The sequence below is a fragment of the Hippocampus zosterae genome, chromosome 1, assembly GCF_025434085.1.
Source record: "Hippocampus zosterae strain Florida chromosome 1, ASM2543408v3, whole genome shotgun sequence".
NCBI lineage: Eukaryota > Metazoa > Chordata > Actinopteri > Syngnathiformes > Syngnathidae > Hippocampus > Hippocampus zosterae.
In genome coordinates this window covers 41,410,200-41,426,167 of record NC_067451.1, presented here as the reverse complement: position 1 = coordinate 41,426,167, position 15,968 = coordinate 41,410,200, and positions in this window count along the sequence as shown.

Sequence of the window (15,968 nt, the reverse complement as noted above, 5' to 3'; positions counted from 1 at the left end):
AAATGCATTTAAAGCAATAAAAACTCAAAATGAGTGTCACGCCTAAACCAAAGGCCTTATGCACACATTTCAACATGTATTTAGTTCAGGTTGACCTCCTGAAGCCTAAATGAGCATTAATTTGACTACACACCTCATTCCTATGAAGATACATTCAAAGTAAAAAAACGTGCTCTACTCGGCCTGAAAATGCATTTAAAGCAAGAAAAAATCAAAATGAGTGTCACACCTAAACCTACATTTAAAGTAAAAAAACGTGCTCTACTTGGCCTGAAAATGCATTTAAAGCAATAAAAACTCAAATTGAGTGTCACGCCTAAACCAAAGGACTTATACACACATTTCAACATCTATTTAGTTCAGGTTGACATTCTGAAGCCTAAATGAGCATTATTTTGTCTATACAACTCATTCCTATGAAGGTACATTCAAAGTCACAAAACGTGCTCAACTCGGCCTGAAAGTGCATTTAAAGCAATAAAATCTCAAAATGAGTTTCACGCCTAAATCAAAGGACTTATGCACACATTTCAACATGTATTTAGTTTAGGTTGACCTCCTGAAGCATAAATGAGCATTAATTTGATCACACAACTCATTCCCATGAAGATACATTCAAAGTCAGTAAGTGCCCTGCTCTGTCTGAAAATGCATTTGAATCAATAAAAACTAAAATTGAGTGTCATGCCTAAACCAAAGGACGTCTGCACACATTTCAACTTCTAAAGTGTTGTTTCCGATGCGTGCTAGTGTATGTGTGCGTGCGTGTGTGAGAGTGTGTAGGTGTGTGCGTGTGTTTGTGTGTGTTTGTGTGGGTGCGTGCGTGTGTGTGTGTGCGTGTGTGTGTTGTGCGCACCCCCCCCCCCCAAAAAAAGTACTGTATTCGGATAAAAATGACGAATTACTCAGAGGTTTTAACTTTTGCTTGCACTTGATTTGTTCTGACACCGACGACGTCCACCAATGACAGCCCGAGTGGATCTAGCACACGTGGTGTGAGAGCAGGGGGAGGTGAAAAGATGCAAAGCCTAGGTGATTGGCTGTGCATCTTTCAGTCTACCACGTGGGTTAGTCTTTGATCTTCAATCAGTGTCCAAATGTTGTTTACATGCGTAGCGTGTGCGGATGTGTGTGCCTCTCATGAGTTTGTGTGTGTGTTTGCGCGCGCGTGATCGTGTGCCCATACATGTGTGAGTGTTTCTTTGATCTAAATCATCGTTGGCGTGTTGTTTACGATACGTGCTCGTCTGTGCGTACGTTTGTGTGAGTGTGTGTGCGTGCGTTTGTGTGTGTGCTTGCTGCGTGCTGGCGCGCTCGGAAGCGTGTGTGTCACAGAGAAAGAGAGGGAGCGGGATCGCTGGCCTGTATGTACTCTATGTGAAACACACAGGACATTTGTAATTTCGTCCGTTTCACATTTTTTGGCTTTTTTAAAAATAAAACTTATTTTCATCAATGGTTCATAATGAGTGTCACGCCTAGACCAAATGACTTATGCACACATTTCAACATTTATTTAGTTCAGGTTGACCTCCTGAAGCCTAAATGAGCGTTAATTTGACCACACAACTCATTCCTATGAAGGAACATTCAAAGTAAAAAAACGGGCTCAACTCGGACTGAAAGTGCATTTAAAGCAATAAAAACTGAAAATGAGTGTCACGCCTAAACCAAAGGACTTATGCACACATTTCAACATGTATTTAGTTCAGGTTGACATTCTGAAGCCTAAATGAGCATTAATTTGATCACACAACTCATTCCTATGAAGGAACATTCAAAGTAAAAAAACGGGCTCAACTCGGACTGAAAGTGCATTTAAAGCAATAAAAACTGAAAATGAGTGTCACGCCTAAACCAAAGGACTTATGCACACATTTCAACATGTACTTAGTTCAGGTTGACCTCCTGAAGCCTAAATCACCATTAATTTGACTACACAACTTATTCCTATGAAGGTACATTCAAAGTCACAAAACGTGCTCAACTAGGCCTGAAAGTGCATTTAAAGCAATAAAAACTCAAAATGAGTGTCACGCCTAAACCAAAGGACTTATGCACACATTTCAACGTGTATTTAGTTCAGGTTGACCTCCTGAAGCCTAAATCAACATTAATTTGACTACACAACTTATTCCTATGAAGATACATTCAAAGTAAAAAAACGGGCTCAACTCGGACTGGAAGTGCATTTAAAGCAATAAAAACTGAAAATGAGTGTCACGCCTAAACCAAAGGACTTATGCACACATTTCAACATGTATTTAGTTCAGGTTGACCTCCTGAAGCCTAAATGAGCATTAATTTGACTACACAAATCATTCCTATGAAGGAACATTCAAAGTAAAAAAACGGGCTTAACTCGGACTGAAAGTGCATTTAAAGCAATAAAAACTGAAAATGAGTGTCACGCCTAAACCAAAGGACTTATGCACACATTTCAACATGTATTTAGTTCAGGTTGACCTCCTGAAGCCTAAATGAGCATTAATTTGACTACACAACTCATTCCTATGAAGGAACATTCAAAGTCACAAAACGTGCTCAACTGGGACTGAAAGTGCATTTAAAGCAATAAAAACTGAAAATGAGTGTCACGCCTAAACCAAAGGACTTATGCACACATTTCAACATGTATTTAGTTCAGGTTGACCTCCTGAAGCCTAAATGAGCATTAATTTGACTACACAACTTATTCCTATGAAGATACATTCAAAGTAAAAAAACGGGCTCAACTCGGACTGGAAGTGCATTTAAAGCAATAAAAACTGAAAATGAGTGTCACGCCTAAACCAAAGGACTTATACACACATTTCAACATGTATTTAGTTCAGGTTGACCTCCTGAAGCCTAAATGAGCATAAATTTGACTACACAACTCATTCCTATGAAGGAACATTCAAAGTAAAAAAACGGGCTCAACTCGGACTGAAAGTGCATTTAAAGCAATAAAAACTGAAAATGAGTGTCACGCCAAAACCAAAGGACTTATGCACACATTTCAACATGTATTTAGTTCAGGTTGACCTCCTGAAGCCTAAATGAGCATTAATTTGACTACACAAATCATTCCTATGAAGAACATTCAAAGTAAAAAAACGGGCTTAACTCGGACTGAAAGTGCATTTAAAGCAATAAAAACTGAAAATGAGTGTCACGCCTAAACCAAAGGACTTATGCACACATTTCAACTTGTATTTAGTTCAGGTTGACCTCCTGAAGCCTAAATGAGCATTAATTTGACTACACAACTCATTCCTATGAAGGAACATTCAAAGTAAAAAAACGGGCTCAACTGGGACTGAAAGTGCATTTAAAGCAATAAAAACTGAAAATGAGTGTCACGCCTAAACCAAAGGACTTATGCACACATTTCAACATGTATTTAGTTCAGGTTGACCTCCTGAAGCCTAAATGAGCATTAATTTGACTACACAACTTATTCCTATGAAGATACATTCAAAGTAAAAAAACGGGCTCAACTCGGACTGAAAGTGCATTTAAAGCAATAAAAACTGAAAATGAGTGTCACGCCTAAACCAAAGGACTTATACACACATTTCAACATGTATTTAGTTCAGGTTGACCTCCTGAAGCCTAAATGAGCATTAATTTGACTACACAACTCATTCCTATGAAGGTACATTCAAAGTCACAAAACGTGCTCAACTAGGCCTGAAAGTGCATTTAAAGCAATAAAAACTGATAATTAGTGTCACGCCTAAACCAAAGGACTTATGCACACATTTCAACATGTATTTAGTTCAGGTTGACGTCCTGAAGCCTAAATGAGCATTAATTTGACTACACAACTTATTCCTATGAAGATACATTCAAAGTAAAAAAACGTGCTCAACTAGGCCTGAAAGTGCATTTAAAGCAATAAAAACTGAAAATGAGTGTCACGCCTAAACCAAAGGACTTATGCACACATTTCAACATGTATTTAGTTCAGGTTGACCTCCTGAAGCCTAAATGAGCATTAATTTGACTACACAAATCATTCCTATGAAGGAACATTCAAAGTAAAAAAACGGGCTCAACTCGGACTGAAAGTGCATTTAAAGCAATAAAAACTGAAAATGAGTGTCACGCCTAAACCAAAGGACTTATGCACACATTTCAACATGTATTTAGTTCAGGTTGACCTCCTGAAGCCTAAATCACCATTAATTTGACTAGACAACTTATTCCTATGAAGATACATTCAATGTAAAAAAACGGGCTCAACTCAGACTGAAAGTGCATTTAAAGCAATAAAAACTGAAAATGAGTGTCACGCCTAAACCAAAGGACTTATGCACACATTTCAACATGTATTTAGTTCAGGTTGACCTCCTGAAGCCTAAATGAGCATTAATTTGACTACACAAATCATTCCTATGAAGGAACATTCAAAGTAAAAAAACGGGCTCAACTCGGACTGAAAGTGCATTTAAAGCAATAAAAACTGAAAATGAGTGTCACGCCTAAACCAAAGGACTTATGCACACATTTCAACATGTATTTAGTTAAGGTTGACGTCCTGAAGCCTAAATGAGCATTAATTTGACTACACAACTTATTCCTATGAAGATACATTCAAAGTAAAAAAACGTGCTCTACTCGGCCTGAAAATGCATTTAAAGCAAGAAAAAATCAAAATGAGTGTCACACCTAAACCAAAGGACTTATACACACATTTCAACATCTATTTAGTTCAGGTTGACATTCTGAAGCCTAAATGAGCATTATTTTGTCTATACAACTCATTCCTATGAAGGTACATTCAAAGTCACAAAACGTGCTCAACTCGGCCCCTGAAAATGCATTTAAAGCAATAAAAACTCAACTTGGGTGTCACGCCTAAACCAAAGGACTTATACACACATTTCAACATGTATTTAGTTCAGGTTGACCTCCTGAAGCCTAAATGAGCATTATTTCGTCTATACAACTCATTCCTATGAAGGTACTTTCAAAGACACAAAACGTGCTCAACTCGGCCTGAAAGTGCATTTAAAGCAATAAAAACTCAAAATGAGTGTCACGCCTAAACCAAAAGACTAATGCACACATTTCAACGTGTATTTAGTTCAGGTCGACTTCCTGAAGCCTAAATGAGCATTAATTTGACTACACAACTCATTCCTATGAAGATACATTCAAAGTACAAAAACGTGCTCTACTCGGCCTGAAAATGCATTTAAAGCAAGAAAAAATCAAAATGAGTGTCACACCTAAACCTACATTTAAAGTAAAAAAACGTGCTCTACTCGGCCTGAAAATGCATTTAAAGCAATAAAAACTCAAATTGAGTGTCACACCTAAACCAAAGGACTTATGCACACATTTCAACATGTATTTAGTTCAGGTTGACCTCCAGAAGCCTAAATGAGCATTTATTTGACTACACAACTCATTCCTATGAAGGTACATTCAAAGTCACAAAACGTGCTCAACTAGGCCTGAAAGTGCATTTAAAGCAATAAAATCTCAAAATGAGTTTCACGCCTAAATCAAAGGACTTATGCACACATTTCAACATGTATTTAGTTTAGGTTGACCTCCTGAAGCATAAATGAGCATTAATTTGATCACACAACTCATTCCCATGAAGATACATTCAAAGTCAGTAAGTGCCCTGCTCTGTCTGAAAATGCATTTGAATCAATAAAAACTAAAATTGAGTGTCATGCCTAAACCAAAGGACGTCTGCACACATTTCAACTTCTAAAGTGTTGTTTCCGATGCGTGCTAGTGTATGTGTGCGTGCGTGTGTGAGAGTGTGTAGGTGTGTGCGTGTGTTTGTGTGGGTGCGTGCGTGTGTGTGTGTGTGCGTGTGTGTTGTGCGCACCCCCCCCCCAAAAAAAAGTACTGTATTCGGATAAAAATGACGAATTACTCAGAGGTTTTAACTTTTGCTTGCACTTGATTTGTTCTGACACCGACGACGTCCACCAATGACAGCCCGAGTGGATCTAGCACACGTGGTGTGAGAGCAGGGGGAGGTGAAAAGATGCAAAGCCTAGGTGATTGGCTGTGCATCTTTCAGTCTACCACGTGGGTTAGTCTTTGATCTTCAATCAGTGTCCAAATGTTGTTTACATGCGTAGCGTGTGCGGATGTGTGTGCCTCTCATGAGTTTGTGTGTGTGTTTGCGCGCGCGTGATCGTGTGCCCATACATGTGTGAGTGTTTCTTTGATCTAAATCATCGTTGGCGTGTTGTTTACGATACGTGCTCGTCTGTGCGTACGTTTGTGTGAGTGTGTGTGCGTGCGTTTGTGTGTGTGCTTGCTGCGTGCTGGCGCGCTCGGAAGCGTGTGTGTCACAGAGAAAGAGAGGGAGCGGGATCGCTGGCCTGTATGTACTCTATGTGAAACACACAGGACATTTGTAATTTCGTCCGTTTCACATTTTTTGGCTTTTTTAAAAATAAAACTTATTTTCATCAATGGTTCATAATGAGTGTCACGCCTAGACCAAATGACTTATGCACACATTTCAACATTTATTTAGTTCAGGTTGACCTCCTGAAGCCTAAATGAGCGTTAATTTGACCACACAACTCATTCCTATGAAGGAACATTCAAAGTAAAAAAACGGGCTCAACTCGGACTGAAAGTGCATTTAAAGCAATAAAAACTGAAAATGAGTGTCACGCCTAAACCAAAGGACTTATGCACACATTTCAACATGTATTTAGTTCAGGTTGACATTCTGAAGCCTAAATGAGCATTAATTTGATCACACAACTCATTCCTATGAAGGAACATTCAAAGTAAAAAAACGGGCTCAACTCGGACTGAAAGTGCATTTAAAGCAATGAAAACTGAAAATGAGTGTCACGCCTAAACCAAAGGACTTATGCACACATTTCAACATGTACTTAGTTCAGGTTGACCTCCTGAAGCCTAAATCACCATTAATTTGACTACACAACTTATTCCTATGAAGGTACATTCAAAGTCACAAAACGTGCTCAACTAGGCCTGAAAGTGCATTTAAAGCAATAAAAACTCAAAATGAGTGTCACGCCTAAACCAAAGGACTTATGCACACATTTCAACATGTATTTAGTTCAGGTTGACCTCCTGAAGCCTAAATCAACATTAATTTGACTACACAACTTATTCCTATGAAGATACATTCAAAGTAAAAAAACGGGCTCAACTCGGACTGGAAGTGCATTTAAAGCAATAAAAACTGAAAATGAGTGTCACGCCTAAACCAAAGGACTTATGCACACATTTCAACATGTATTTAGTTCAGGTTGACCTCCTGAAGCCTAAATGAGCATTAATTTGACTACACAAATCATTCCTATGAAGGAACATTCAAAGTAAAAAAACGGGCTTAACTCGGACTGAAAGTGCATTTAAAGCAATAAAAACTGAAAATGAGTGTCACGCCTAAACCAAAGGACTTATGCACACATTTCAACATGTATTTAGTTCAGGTTGACCTCCTGAAGCCTAAATGAGCATTAATTTGACTACACAACTCATTCCTATGAAGGAACATTCAAAGTAAAAAAACGGGCTCAACTGGGACTGAAAGTGCATTTAAAGCAATAAAAACTGAAAATGAGTGTCACGCCTAAACCAAAGGACTTATGCACACATTTCAACATGTATTTAGTTCAGGTTGACCTCCTGAAGCCTAAATGAGCATTAATTTGACTACACAACTTATTCCTATGAAGATACATTCAAAGTAAAAAAACGGGCTCAACTCGGACTGAAAGTGCATTTAAAGCAATAAAAACTGAAAATGAGTGTCACGCCTAAACCAAAGGACTTATACACACATTTCAACATGTATTTAGTTCAGGTTGACCTCCTGAAGCCTAAATGAGCATTAATTTGACTACACAACTCATTCCTATGAAGGTACATTCAAAGTCACAAAACGTGCTCAACTAGGCCTGAAAGTGCATTTAAAGCAATAAAAACTGATAATTAGTGTCACGCCTAAACCAAAGGACATATGCACACATTTCAACATGTATTTAGTTCAGGTTGACCTCCTGAAGCTTAAATCACCATTAATTTGACTACACAACTTATTCCTATGAAGATACATTCAAAGTAAAAAAACGGGCTCAACTCGGACTGAAAGTGCATTTAAAGCAATAAAAACTGAAAATGAGTGTCACGCCTAAACCAAAGGACTTATGCACACATTTCAACATGTATTTAGTTCAGGTTGACGTCCTGAAGCCTAAATGAGCATTAATTTGACTACACAACTTATTCCTATGAAGATACATTCAAAGTAAAAAAACGTGCTCAACTAGGCCTGAAAGTGCATTTAAAGCAATAAAAACTGAAAATGAGTGTCACGCCTAAACCAAAGGACTTATGCACACATTTCAACATGTATTTAGTTCAGGTTGACCTCCTGAAGCCTAAATGAGCATTAATTTGACTACACAAATCATTCCTATGAAGGAACATTCAAAGTAAAAAAACGGGCTCAACTCGGACTGAAAGTGCATTTAAAGCAATAAAAACTGAAAATGAGTGTCACGCCTAAACCAAAGGACTTATGCACACATTTCAACATGTATTTAGTTCAGGTTGACCTCCTGAAGCCTAAATCACCATTAATTTGACTAGACAACTTATTCCTATGAAGATACATTCAAAGTAAAAAAACGGGCTCAACTCAGACTGAAAGTGCATTTAAAGCAATAAAAACTGAAAATGAGTGTCACGCCTAAACAAAGGACTTATGCACACATTTCAACATGTATTTAGTTCAGGTTGACCTCCTGAAGCCTAAATGAGCATTAATTTGACTACACAAATCATTCCTATGAAGGAACATTCAAAGTAAAAAAACGGGCTCAACTCGGACTGAAAGTGCATTTAAAGCAATAAAAACTGAAAATGAGTGTCACGCCTAAACCAAAGGACTTATGCACACATTTCAACATGTATTTAGTTCAGGTTGACGTCCTGAAGCCTAAATGAGCATTAATTTGACTACACAACTTATTCCTATGAAGATACATTCAAAGTAAAAAAACGTGCTCTACTCGGCCTGAAAATGCATTTAAAGCAAGAAAAAATCAAAATGAGTGTCACACCTAAACCAAAGGACTTATACACACATTTCAACATCTATTTAGTTCAGGTTGACATTCTGAAGCCTAAATGAGCATTATTTTGTCTATACAACTCATTCCTATGAAGGTACATTCAAAGTCACAAAACGTGCTCAACTCGGCCTGAAAGTGCATTTAAAGCAATAAAATCTCAAAATGAGTTTCACGCCTAAACCAAAGGACTAATGCACACATTTCAACATGTATTTAGTTCAGGTTGACCTCCTGAAGCCTAAATCACCATTAATTTGATCACACAACTCATTCCTATGAAGATACATTCAAACTCAGAAACGTGCTCTACTCGGCCCCTGAAAATGCATTTAAAGCAATAAAAACTCAACTTGGGTGTCACGCCTAAACCAAAGGACTTATACACACATTTCAACATGTATTTAGTTCAGGTTGACCTCCTGAAGCCTAAATGAGCATTATTTCGTCTATACAACTCATTCCTATGAAGGTACTTTCAAAGACACAAAACGTGCTCAACTCGGCCTGAAAGTGCATTTAAAGCAATAAAAACTCAAAATGAGTGTCACGCCTAAACCAAAAGACTAATGCACACATTTCAACGTGTATTTAGTTCAGGTCGACCTCCTGAAGCCTAAATGAGCATTAATTTGACTACACAACTCATTCCTATGAAGATACATTCAAAGTACAAAAACGTGCTCTACTCGGCCTGAAAATGCATTTAAAGCAAGAAAAAATCAAAATGAGTGTCACACCTAAACCTACATTTAAAGTAAAAAAACGTGCTCTACTCGGCCTGAAAATGCATTTAAAGCAATAAAAACTCAAATTGAGTGTCACACCTAAACCAAAGGACTTATGCACACATTTCAACATGTATTTAGTTCAGGTTGACCTCCAGAAGCCTAAATGAGCATTTATTTGACTACACAACTCATTCCTATGAAGGTACATTCAAAGTCACAAAACGTGCTCAACTAGGCCTGAAAGTGCATTTAAAGCAATAAAATCTCAAAATGAGTTTCACGCCTAAATCAAAGGACTTATGCACACATTTCAACATGTATTTAGTTTAGGTTGACCTCCTGAAGCATAAATGAGCATTAATTTGATCACACAACTCATTCCCATGAAGATACATTCAAAGTCAGTAAGTGCCCTGCTCTGTCTGAAAATGCATTTGAATCAATAAAAACTAAAATTGAGTGTCATGCCTAAACCAAAGGACGTCTGCACACATTTCAACTTCTAAAGTGTTGTTTCCGATGCGTGCTAGTGTATGTGTGCGTGCGTGTGTGAGAGTGTGTAGGTGTGTGCGTGTGTTTGTGTGTGTTTGTGTGGGTGCGTGCGTGTGTGTGTGCGTGTGTGTTGTGCGCACCCCCCCCCCCAAAAAAAGTACTGTATTCGGATAAAAATGACGAATTACTCAGAGGTTTTAACTTTTGCTTGCACTTGATTTGTTCTGACACCGACGACGTCCACCAATGACAGCCCGAGTGGATCTAGCACACGTGGTGTGAGAGCAGGGGGAGGTGAAAAGATGCAAAGCCTAGGTGATTGGCTGTGCATCTTTCAGTCTACCACGTGGGTTAGTCTTTGATCTTCAATCAGTGTCCAAATGTTGTTTACATGCGTAGCGTGTGCGGATGTGTGTGCCTCTCATGAGTTTGTGTGTGTGTTTGCGCGCGCGTGATCGTGTGCCCATACATGTGTGAGTGTTTCTTTGATCTAAATCATCGTTGGCGTGTTGTTTACGATACGTGCTCGTCTGTGCGTACGTTTGTGTGAGTGTGTGTGCGTGCGTTTGTGTGTGTGCTTGCTGCGTGCTGGCGCGCTCGGAAGCGTGTGTGTCACAGAGAAAGAGAGGGAGCGGGATCGCTGGCCTGTATGTACTCTATGTGAAACACACAGGACATTTGTAATTTCGTCCGTTTCACATTTTTTGGCTTTTTTAAAAATAAAACTTATTTTCATCAATGGTTCATAATGAGTGTCACGCCTAGACCAAATGACTTATGCACACATTTCAACATTTATTTAGTTCAGGTTGACCTCCTGAAGCCTAAATGAGCGTTAATTTGACCACACAACTCATTCCTATGAAGGAACATTCAAAGTAAAAAAACGGGCTCAACTCGGACTGAAAGTGCATTTAAAGCAATAAAAACTGAAAATGAGTGTCACGCCTAAACCAAAGGACTTATGCACACATTTCAACATGTATTTAGTTCAGGTTGACCTCCTGAAGCCTAAATGAGCATTAATTTGACTACACAACTCATTCCTATGAAGGAACATTCAAAGTAAAAAAACGGGCTCAACTGGGACTGAAAGTGCATTTAAAGCAATAAAAACTGAAAATGAGTGTCACGCCTAAACCAAAGGACTTATGCACACATTTCAACATGTATTTAGTTCAGGTTGACCTCCTGAAGCCTAAATGAGCATTAATTTGACTACACAAATCATTCCTATGAAGGAACATTCAAAGTAAAAAAACGGGCTTAACTCGGACTGAAAGTGCATTTAAAGCAATAAAAACTGAAAATGAGTGTCACGCCTAAACCAAAGGACTTATGCACACATTTCAACATGTATTTAGTTCAGGTTGACCTCCTGAAGCCTAAATGAGCATTAATTTGACTACACAACTCATTCCTATGAAGGAACATTCAAAGTAAAAAAACGGGCTCAACTGGGACTGAAAGTGCATTTAAAGCAATAAAAACTGAAAATGAGTGTCACGCCTAAACCAAAGGACTTATGCACACATTTCAACATGTATTTAGTTCAGGTTGACCTCCTGAAGCCTAAATGAGCATTAATTTGACTACACAACTTATTCCTATGAAGATACATTCAAAGTAAAAAAACGGGCTCAACTCGGACTGAAAGTGCATTTAAAGCAATAAAAACTGAAAATGAGTGTCACGCCTAAACCAAAGGACTTATACACACATTTCAACATGTATTTAGTTCAGGTTGACCTCCTGAAGCCTAAATGAGCATTAATTTGACTACACAAATCATTCCTATGAAGGAACATTCAAAGTAAAAAAACGGGCTCAACTCGGACTGAAAGTGCATTTAAAGCAATAAAAACTGAAAATGAGTGTCACGCCTAAATCAAAGGACTTATGCACACATTTCAACATGTATTTAGTTCAGGTTGACCTCCTGAAGCCTAAATCACCATTAATTTGACTACACAACTTATTCCTATGAAGATACATTCAAAGTAAAAAAACGTGCTCTACTCGGCCTGAAAATGCATTTAAAGCAAGAAAAAATCAAAATGAGTGTCACACCTAAACCTACATTTAAAGTAAAAAAACGTGCTCTACTCGGCCTGAAAATGCATTTAAAGCAATAAAAACTCAAATTGAGTGTCACGCCTAAACCAAAGGACTTATGCACACATTTCAACATGTATTTAGTTCAGGTTGACCTCCTGAAGCCTAAATGAGCATTAATTTGACTACACAACTCATTCCTATGAAGGAACATTCAAAGTAAAAAAACGGGCTCAACTCGGACTGAAAGTGCATTTAAAGCAATAAAAACTGATAATTAGTGTCACGCCTAAACCAAAGGACTTATGCACACATTTCAACATGTATTTAGTTCAGGTTGACCTCCTGAAGCTTAAATCACCATTAATTTGACTACACAACTTATTCCTATGAAGATACATTCAAAGTAAAAAAACGGGCTCAACTCGGACTGAAAGTGCATTTAAAGCAATAAAAACTGAAAATGAGTGTCACGCCTAAACCAAAGGACTTATGCACACATTTCAACATGTATTTAGTTCAGGTTGACGTCCTGAAGCCTAAATGAGCATTAATTTGACTACACAACTTATTCCTATGAAGATACATTCAAAGTAAAAAAACGTGCTCAACTAGGCCTGAAAGTGCATTTAAAGCAATAAAAACTGAAAATGAGTGTCACGCCTAAACCAAAGGACTTATGCACACATTTCAACATGTATTTAGTTCAGGTTGACCTCCTGAAGCCTAAATGAGCATTAATTTGACTACACAAATCATTCCTATGAAGGAACATTCAAAGTAAAAAAACGGGCTCAACTCGGACTGAAAGTGCATTTAAAGCAATAAAAACTGAAAATGAGTGTCACGCCTAAACCAAAGGACTTATGCACACATTTCAACATGTATTTAGTTCAGGTTGACCTCCTGAAGCCTAAATCACCATTAATTTGACTAGACAACTTATTCCTATGAAGATACATTCAAAGTAAAAAAACGGGCTCAACTCAGACTGAAAGTGCATTTAAAGCAATAAAAACTGAAAATGAGTGTCACGCCTAAACCAAAGGACTTATGCACACATTTCAACATGTATTTAGTTCAGGTTGACCTCCTGAAGCCTAAATGAGCATTAATTTGACTACACAAATCATTCCTATGAAGGAACATTCAAAGTAAAAAAACGGGCTCAACTCGGACTGAAAGTGCATTTAAAGCAATAAAAACTGAAAATGAGTGTCACGCCTAAACCAAAGGACTTATGCACACATTTCAACATGTATTTAGTTCAGGTTGACGTCCTGAAGCCTAAATGAGCATTAATTTGACTACACAACTTATTCCTATGAAGATACATTCAAAGTAAAAAAACGTGCTCTACTCGGCCTGAAAATGCATTTAAAGCAAGAAAAAATCAAAATGAGTGTCACACCTAAACCTACATTTAAAGTAAAAAAACGTGCTCTACTCGGCCTGAAAATGCATTTAAAGCAATAAAAACTCAAATTGAGTGTCACGCCTAAACCAAAGGACTTATGCACACATTTCAACATGTATTTAGTTCAGGTTGACCTCCTGAAGCCTAAATGAGCATTAATTTGACTACACAACTCATTCCATTGAAGGTACATTCAAAGTCACAAAACGTGCTCAACTAGGCCTGAAAGTGCATTTAAAGCAATAAAAACTCAAAATGAGTGTCACGCCTAAACCAAAGGACTTATGCACACATTTCAACATGTATTTAGTTCAGTTTGACCTCCTGAAGCCTAAATCACCATTAATTTGACTACACAACTTATTCCTATGAAGATACATTCAAAGTAAAAAAACGGGCTCAACTCGGACTGAAAGTGCATTTAAAGCAATAAAAACTGAAAATGAGTGTCACGCCTAAACCAAAGGACTTATGCACACATTTCAACATGTATTTAGTTCAGGTTGACCTCCTGAAGCCTAAATGAGCATTAATTTGACTACACAAATCATTCCTATGAAGGAACATTCAAAGTAAAAAAACGGGCTCAACTCGGACTGAAAGTGCATTTAAAGCAATAAAAACTGAAAATGAGTGTCACGCCTAAACCAAAGGACTTATGCACACATTTCAACATGTATTTAGTTCAGGTTGACGTCCTGAAGCCTAAATGAGCATTAATTTGACTACACAACTTATTCCTATGAAGATACATTCAAAGTAAAAAAAACGTGCTCTACTCGGCCTGAAAATGCATTTAAAGCAATAAAAACTCAAAATGAGTGTCACGCCTAAACCAAAGGCCTTATGCACACATTTCAACATGTATTTAATTCAGGTTGACCTGCTGAAGCCTAAATGAGCATTAATTTGACTACACAACTCATTCCTATGAAGGAACATTCAAAGTAAAAAAACGGGCTCAACTCGGACTGAAAGTGCATTTAAAGCAATAAAAACTGATAATTAGTGTCACGCCTAAACCAAAGGACTTATGCACACATTTCAACATATATTTAGTTCAGGTTGACCTCCTGAAGCCTAAATGAGCATTAATTTGACTACACAACTCATTCCATTGAAGGTACATTCAAAGTCACAAAACGTGCTCAACTAGGCCTGAAAGTGCATTTAAAGCAATAAAAACTCAAAATGAGTGTCACGCCTAAACCAAAGGACTTATGCACACATTTCAACATGTATTTAGTTCAGGTTGACCTCCTGAAGCCTAAATCACCATTAATTTGACTACACAACTTATTCCTATGAAGATACATTCAAAGTAAAAAAACGGGCTCAACTCGGACTGAAAGTGCATTTAAAGCAATAAAAACTGAAAATGAGTGTCACGCCTAAACCAAAGGACTTATGCACACATTTCAACATGTATTTAGTTCAGGTTGACCTCCTGAAGCTTAAATGAGCATTAATTTGACTACACAAATCATTCCTATGAAGGAACATTCAAAGTAAAAAAACGGGCTCAACTCGGACTGAAAGTGCATTTAAAGCAATAAAAACTGAAAATGAGTGTCACGCCTAAACCAAAGGACTTATGCACACATTTCAACATGTATTTAGTTCAGGTTGACGTCCTGAAGCCTAAATGAGCATTAATTTGACTACACAACTTATTCCTATGAAGATACATTCAAAGTAAAAAAAACGTGCTCTACTCGGCCTGAAAATGCATTTAAAGCAATAAAAACTCAAAATGAGTGTCACGCCTAAACCAAAGGCCTTATGCACACATTTCAACATGTATTTAATTCAGGTTGACCTCCTGAAGCCTAAATGAGCATTAATTTGACTACACAACTCATTCCTATGAAGGAACATTCAAAGTAAAAAAACGGGCTCAACTCGGACTGAAAGTGCATTTAAAGCAATAAAAACTGAAAATGAGTGTCACGCCTAAACCAAAGGACTTATGCACACATTTCAACATGTACTTAGTTCAGGTTGACCTCCTGAAGCCTAAATGAGCATTAATTTGACTACACAACTCATTCCTATGAAGGTACATTCAAAGTCACAAAACGTGCTCAACTAGGCCTGAAAGTGCATTTAAAGCAATAAAAACTCAAAATGAGTGTCACGCCTAAACCAAAGGACTTAGGCACACATTTCAACATGTATTTAGTTCAGGTT